At 43.7% G+C, this 7,490-nt stretch overlaps 1 long non-coding RNA gene across 1 annotated transcript; it reads left to right on the top strand.

The window, feature by feature from the left end:
• The first annotated feature begins 306 nt into the window (after positions 1-306).
• LOC147045592 (uncharacterized) lies at positions 307-4,710 on the top strand. The gene is made up of 4 exons (XR_015068344.1): positions 307-389; positions 1,024-1,246; positions 3,974-4,031; positions 4,560-4,710. It is a non-coding gene; the product is annotated as an uncharacterized LOC147045592 (long non-coding RNA).
• The last annotated feature ends 2,780 nt before the right edge of the window (positions 4,711-7,490 follow it).

The raw sequence follows: 7,490 nt of genomic DNA, 5'->3' as shown, positions 1-7,490 counted from the left end.
TTTATGTACGTTAAAAGAAAAAAGAGACCCAAGCCCCATTTTGACCAAATAGAGAAGAAAGCACAGATATCCATTTCAAAATTAATGGAGTGAAAGTAAAATTTCGTCACAACATTAAATATTAAAATTGTGTTTTCTCCGGGCACTCTGGTTTCCTCCCACATCCCAAAAACATGCTTGGTAGGGCGATTGAAGACTCTAAATTGTCCCTAGGTATGAGTGCGAGTGCGGATGGTTGTTCGTCTCTGTGTGCCCTGCGATTGGCTGGCAACCGGTTCAGGGTGTCCCCCGCCTACTGCCCGATGACGGCTGGGATAGGCTCCAGCACGCCCGCGACCATCCGTAGGGACGAAGCGGTTCAGAAAATGGATGGATGGAATTATGTAAAAGTAAGTTGGTTACTTCCGACCGCTATGCTTTTGTGCCTCGAGTCTCAAGTGATCTGTCCCGATACCTTTGAACATGGCGGCTTTGCCGGTCGATATTGCATTTCCACCCTAGAGGGAGACACAGCTCACCGTAAAAAATGCACTTACACTCCCAGTGTTCCGAATGTAAAACAGAGTGACTAATGAGGCACCATTTTTTTATTTTTCAACAAAATATTTTCGCAACGCTGTCTAATTAGTCCAGACATTAGCCAAACTAGCTACCGCCGAAGTAACGTTACGTTCGGACGATCTGAATGAGAACAACTTAAAGCACTCGTGAAGTTTATTTAAAACAGGGCGGACTCCTTCTCCGCCAACCAATTGGGTTTTTGTTGACGTTTTCGGGGTAATTTAAAGACGACTCGTCGACCGGCACTTTAAAGATGCCGAAAGCCTCGAGGCTTGCGCCTGAACGTATGCTCCGTTCAGTTATACGTCGTAAAAGCAAAGGTGTAAACCACTGTACTGCGCTCGTTGATTTAAACATGTCAGACAATGTGACTTTGTCCGCTATCCCACAATGGGAACGGAGCGATTCAACGAGTAAAGGTTAGGTGTAAAGGTTGAGTGACAGATAACCCATTGGATTCAGGTTGATTCAGTACCGCGTCGGATTGGAGGTAGCCATATTTCCGACGGTACTTGGAGTAGTCGTGGCGCTCTCAACTACGCATGCGCCCAACACTTTGCTGGGCAACTTGACCAAGAGACTCAGCCGCCTGTCGCCCACAACACAACAGTCCGCATCTTCATCAGTATCTGCATCAGCAGCAGCAACCGTGTGATGAGGAGCTAGATTCTAGACCAACACACAGGTATGAAGCTTTTATTCAGCAAACCAAACAAACATTTGTATATTCGATCTTGTATTTTTATGAAGAAGGCAAGAGTAAACTGTCGAAACTTTCCCCTTGCAGCTGTTGCATATTTGACACATTTGGTGTTTTGTGTGTGTGTATGTGGAAGTGTGGGTGTTTCTTCATAGAGCGAGTCACTCTTAATGTATTCATAGTGTCAGTAAGCAACTCGGCTACCTGTTGTGAAAAAGCTCAATTATTCATCATCCATCACGCACACTATGAACATTTTTGCGCTGCAGAAACAAAAAGGGAAGAGGAAATGACTTGAAAATACCACAAAGCTGCACGGTGTGTGTGGAGAGGAAACATATTTGAACATCCTTTAACTCTTATGAAGAACTTGGCCACTGCGGAGGGACAAGAGTTTCATTGTGCTGTGATGAGGAAAAAGAAGCAACGGCAGCTTTTGACTCAACAAGGTGTCTTCGGGTGATTGACGCCATGCACGAGTGGCCCCCAAATCATCTGTGGGCCTTGCACGCTCAAGCAAAGTGCTCCGCTCACTCAACTCCTCAGGAATCTCATCCCTCGGTATCCATGGCAACAGCAGCTGCCAGTCCACTGCTGACCAATTTTATGAAAAGTGACACATAACTTGTTGAGAGAGCCGAATGGGAGGCCGGACGATTTCGGATGATTCGGGAGCAGGCGGCAGGCAGGTTTATAGGCCATACTCGTCCACCCCTTCCTGTTGGAACGGTGCGGTTGCTGACTGTCCCAACCAGCATCTCCATGGCGATGGAGTCCACAAAGCGAGCCGTTGATCGACGCTCGGCTATCACCGAGCTCGCTGGCTGCCGCCAAATGGCCAACAGCTGCCGACTACACTGGAAAGAAAAGACGCGTTTGTGTGGGAGCGTTGCAGAACATTGAGGAAAGCCCCCAGCAGTAGTTAAAGCGCGTCAACAAGATACGAGCGTCTGTGTTGAAAACCCACAGAAGGTCGTTTGGAGCCAGGCACGTTGTGTAACTAGGAGATGAATAAAGGTTGCATTCAGGCTTTGGCGTGTTGAGGAAGGCTGGAGCACAACCTTCAAAAGCACACCAATGGAAAATTCACAGTTGTGATCAAGTACTCTATCAGGGACGTGCGGTCAGAGGAGGCAAGGGAGGCTGCGCCTCCCCTGCCATCACGAAAAGGGGAAAACCAAATTCAATTGTTTTTATTATAAAGTCATTTTCCTTTTAATCTCAATAATTTTGTATCATTTTGAAACAAAATCGGTGAATTTTTATAGTTCTTTTAAAACTGATGACGATTCGCTCGGAGGAGCCAATGTCCTGTCTTGCCTCCTCTGAGGATTGCGTAATCACATGGCTGCCTATGTTGACAGGCTATGCAGTTAGACTGAACTGCTCGCTATGTCGCTCTTTAAGTGTTCAAACACTGTGGCTATATGAATTAATTTTCGTAGTTAAGCTGGTGTATATAATATCTTGTGCTTTTTGTCATCTGTCACGTCGTGTTTCTTTAGATGAACAAAATGGCTTTGAAAAAGAGATCTTACGGAGGCTACGAAAAAAGGTTCTCCATCCTTATGGCAGGAGGTGCTAGTGATCCCGGGATGCTTCATGCACCTACCTGTAGAATAAGAGATCTTCAGTTCAAATTTACAGTGAACAACTGAGGAGCAGTCGTCCATTTGTTTCGTTTTACATTCGGGTTTTTTCCCGTTTTTACATTTTGTTTTACAATGGAGGATTACATATCCAAACGATTTTGAATTATGGATTTTCGGTCGAAGCAGGAGGTCATCAGTAAAGGAAGACCAACTCCGGAGTAAAAAGGTTTGATTTGGACAACGGAACTTCAGAGCAAACGGAGTGGTATGCACGATCGAAAACAAGTTTTTGATTACATGTGCTTTATTGAGTGTTTTTCTGTGTGAAGACTGCTGAGATTTTAATTAATTTAATTAATTAGTTTTAATTAGTTATTAATTAATGAGATTTTAATTAAAATAGTTCAAATTAAATAATGAATAAGCCAGACTAAAGCAGCATTCCCCAACCTTTTTTGTGACACGGTTAGGTGCTGGACAATTTTTACTGGGGTCGACGTCAGTGCTTCCCCAGTCATGAACCTTACCGCACGTCACTGTACTCTATATTGATTTTCCTGAGCCCGCATCTCTGGCTGCTTCCATACAATAATTGCAGCATCAGAGGTGTAACTGATTTTATTTAAGTGGTGTAGATCAAGTCAGGACCAAGAGTTGAAGGAGTTAGCACTAAGAAAAATACTACGAGAAGCAGGGACCAAATCATGTTCTTTGAAGGCTTGAGACCAAGTCAAGATGAAGATATTCGAAAAACCAATTATGGCTCGAGACTAAGTCATGATTTTGACAGTGAGGGCTTGAAACCGAGTCAAGTTCTTTGAAAGACTGAAACCAAGCCAAGACCAAGACTATGACAGTCTGAATTCAAGACTTTGAGTGGTTGTTGAGGAGTTGAAACAAAGACTTGAATGGACTGAGACTCAATTAAGTCCTTTGAGAGTTATACCAAGACTTTGACCGACTGAGACCGAGTCCAAACCATGCTCAGCTCAGGTCATGCACCATTGCAGTTGTTATATTTGAACAAACAAAGAAGAAAACAACTGAAAAATGTATGCTACCAATATGCTTTGACACAGGACTAAGGATTAAGGACTAATGAGGTGTTTCCTCTGTGCAGGATGACCCAAGTAATGAACTCTTTGGAGACGGGTGCGGTGGGAGGTGACCAGGACGCAGTATCCTTCCAGAAGCGGGTGTGCACAGGGATTTTTGCATGGTTTTTGCGCCGGCTTTGTCTTCACTGCAGGTCCAGCAGCGCTCATGATTGGTTTGGTGAATGAGTCACTGGAGCCAGTGAAAGAGGAGCCAATGTCGCCACACTCATTTTGAAGCCCCAGAAATCACCATCTCTGATCTTACTTTGCTTGTGATGATGATAGAACTTTATTTGTCCCACAGCGGGGAAATTTACTTGTCACAGCAGCGTACAAGAGTGCAAGAATAGAGACAAGTGCCAAATGTAAAAATGGATAAACAACAGACAAGGACAAAGACAAGCGCCACTAGTAGCGGTAGAGACAAACCACATGATCAGGTGCCACGCATGTTGTGAAGTCTGACAGTCTTACCCTAAAGCAGTGTCGATCTGGCTTTTGCATAAAATCAAAACAATTCTTCTTTCTCTTTTGGAGATATGCTGTCACATGTTCACTGACCACATTACCGCTGCACCACCCTGCAGTCAACCTTACATGAGCTTGCAGATATTCCCAGATTCCCATGAAAGGCATCCAAAGTTGTCCAAGAGGCTTCCATCCATTGTGGTGGAGCCGACAGATGGGCCAGAAGTGGAGAGCGGCGAGTTGCGGTGGCCGCCGGAACCCAGCTCCCCGGACGCTCAGACCAAACCAGTTGGTGAGAATGCCTGATGATCAAAATACAGTTGAAAGTGTTCTAAGGATGCGTGACACTGAGTGTAGACAAATATTTAAGCGTCAGACACCAAGTTGAGACTAAGACTGAGAGCTTGAGACTAAATCGAGAGATTTTAAGCATTTGAGACCAGCGGGGAGCTTTTGTAGAGTGGGGACAGAGTCAAAACCAGGAACCAAGCAGGTTGAAACCAAGTCCTAAACAAGATTTGGGGATCTAAGTCAATACCAGGACAAAGAAGGGTTGAGATCAAGACAAGACCAAAACTTTCTTGGGACTAAGAATTTAAGGAGATGAGACCAAGTGCAGGCCAAGGCAGGAAGGGGTTGAGACCCAGTCAAGGCAATGAATTTGTTTCAACCTTAAAAAATCCCAAACTACCAGCCTTGGGGCACTGAACAAAACCAAATTCCTAAACTAGCTTTTTGTTCTTCCAGATGAGCTCCAAAGTGGATCTGGTGAAGAGGTGAAGGTGCACACTTCCAACTAAAACAAAACCTCCTTGGTAACGCCGATTTACTAGTCCATGTGTGGACAGACGCATGAGACGTCCAATAGAAACGTACTTAGACACAGCACACGCACACAAAGATTAGAAGAGTGTCTTTATAGAGAGCTTGAGGTTCCGAGACTTACAAAAGGGTAGAACATTTCCAGAATGTTTTCAACAGTAACATTAGTTCCTTGAAAATTTTATGTTTGCAGGAATCTTTCTTGTCGTAATATAAAATTAAAAAATCATTTATAGATTATTTTGAGCACCATTGTTCACCTGGCACCCCAATCCTGCAGAGGGCAGCATATTGCCTTCAGAGGTGTTTTTACCAATGAGGAAGGAAATGCTAAACTTCCTTCGCGCTGCTTGCAAGTCAGTCAGGCCCTCAATGGACATTTGGATTGTGCTAATATTTCCAGTCATAGAGAGCTAAATTGCTCGCAATTATTGTCAAGTGAAAGGTCTTTCATGATACATAATAACATAATCAGTTTTGACATTCTATTCCCATGAAAGGATGAGAACAATCACTTAGGATTTCTTTTAAGGTGAAAGCTCTGACATGATACATAACCATCATCTTGAAAACTGAAAGGTCTTTCTTGTTATGTGCAAATATAATCATTATAGGAGATCGATTGAAGTGATAATGTCTCATGTTGCGTAATAGCTTCATCATTTTGTATTTTGGAGGAGAAAATTTGACTTAGAGAATGTTGTTTTGCTTTTTTGTCATGAAAAAAAAAGAAGGAAATAAACTGTCGTGGAATTTGGCTTGTTTACATTTGATGGCTTGAAAGTGTCTGATCATGAACTCAAAAGCAGTGTTGAGGTCGCTCCTGAGAAGATGAGCGCATGCGACCATTGTCAATTACCTTGCAAATATCACATGCTAACCGAGACGAATGTTCCAAAAAGTGGGATGGAAACTTTGGTTGTCTCAAAATTCCACTTTCTGATTTAGTTAGCGCCCATTTTTGCGTAAACCCTGCCTGAAAAGACCAAGTGAGTTCACCATGGAGGTTTGATGAAGATGTCAAAGCGATGACGATGAAGAGGACGTCAAAGTGCGCCATGCCGCCACCTTTATCGCCGCTTGCTGCTGCCGGTGGCTTCAAACGACTCTTTTAAGTCTTTTTGCGTTCCGCTCGCCTCTTCGACGGCCGACCCGCAACCCACCTGGTCTGCTGATGTTTAACATCCCCAAAGAAACAATGAAAATTCCAAGAATCATTTTCTGATACCTCAGCATGGCCCTTCATTCAGTTAGTTTCTCTGGAACAGTAATAATATTTATGGGTCAAATTCACCCAGTACATTTTGCAATTTCCCAATGTGGCAGAAAAAATTCGCCAAATTTTGTTTAGGTCACATTCTTAACCAATTTTTTTTCGTTCATTTCTCAGGAAGAGCAACAATGATCCTGGGTCAATTCGACCCGAGTATTTTTTCATTAGCAAAACGCGTCAGAGACACACGTGTTACATGTGTTGCTTAAGGAGTTGTTTGTTGCTAAAACAAATCTCTTACATGGGCCAATTTGACCTGCAATCAAGAGGAGTGAGCTAGAAAATCCCAATAAACGTTTATGTCTCATCTTACCTTAATATTCATTTTTCAGGATCAACAACGTTTCTGGGTCAGTTTGACTTAGGGCATCTTAAAGTACCCAATGGTGTCACAAACCGAGATTTAAAAAAATTAGTAAACACTGTTTCTCGAAGAAGTTCACCATCACAAAAAATTTCTTTTGCCTTTAAATATTTTTGGGGCACTTGATTTAGCGTACAACCCAGTACATGTTCACACGTGCACAGCAAAATTAACTATAGTCGTGTCCCAGTTAGGAGGCGCCGCCAAAGCTTGACCCCGTTTCAAGGCGCCTGCAAAAAAGGCCCTCTTGTCTTCCAGCACTGTCTCGAAGTATGCACAAGAAATGAATGTGAGTAATCGTTGCTGTTAATCAGATGAGCAAGTTCTTGTTCGTGTTGCGGGCGAATATCGCTCCGGCCTGCAGTAACTTCGCCCAGGAATCATTGTAAATGTCACCATGATCAATTTTGCATGGGCTGGCTCTGCAGGTGGGGACTGGAGGGTGGTGCGGGTGTGGCCTCTGTGGCATCTTGAACATCTGACTACGATGGCCAAGAGATGAGTGATGAAAGCAATATTTGATGGAGGAGTAGAGCGTAAGTATGTTTTGACATTGCTTTGCTGAGGGGGAGGCCTGTGCGTGTGTGCATGTCGCTCTGACAGGCTGTCTCGC

This window comes from Syngnathus leptorhynchus, chromosome 15 (assembly GCF_054491065.1).
Source record: "Syngnathus leptorhynchus isolate UIUO chromosome 15, UIUO_Slep, whole genome shotgun sequence".
NCBI lineage: Eukaryota > Metazoa > Chordata > Actinopteri > Syngnathiformes > Syngnathidae > Syngnathus > Syngnathus leptorhynchus.
Note: the sequence above shows the minus strand (reverse complement) of the source record. Positions and strands in the feature narration are given on the sequence as shown.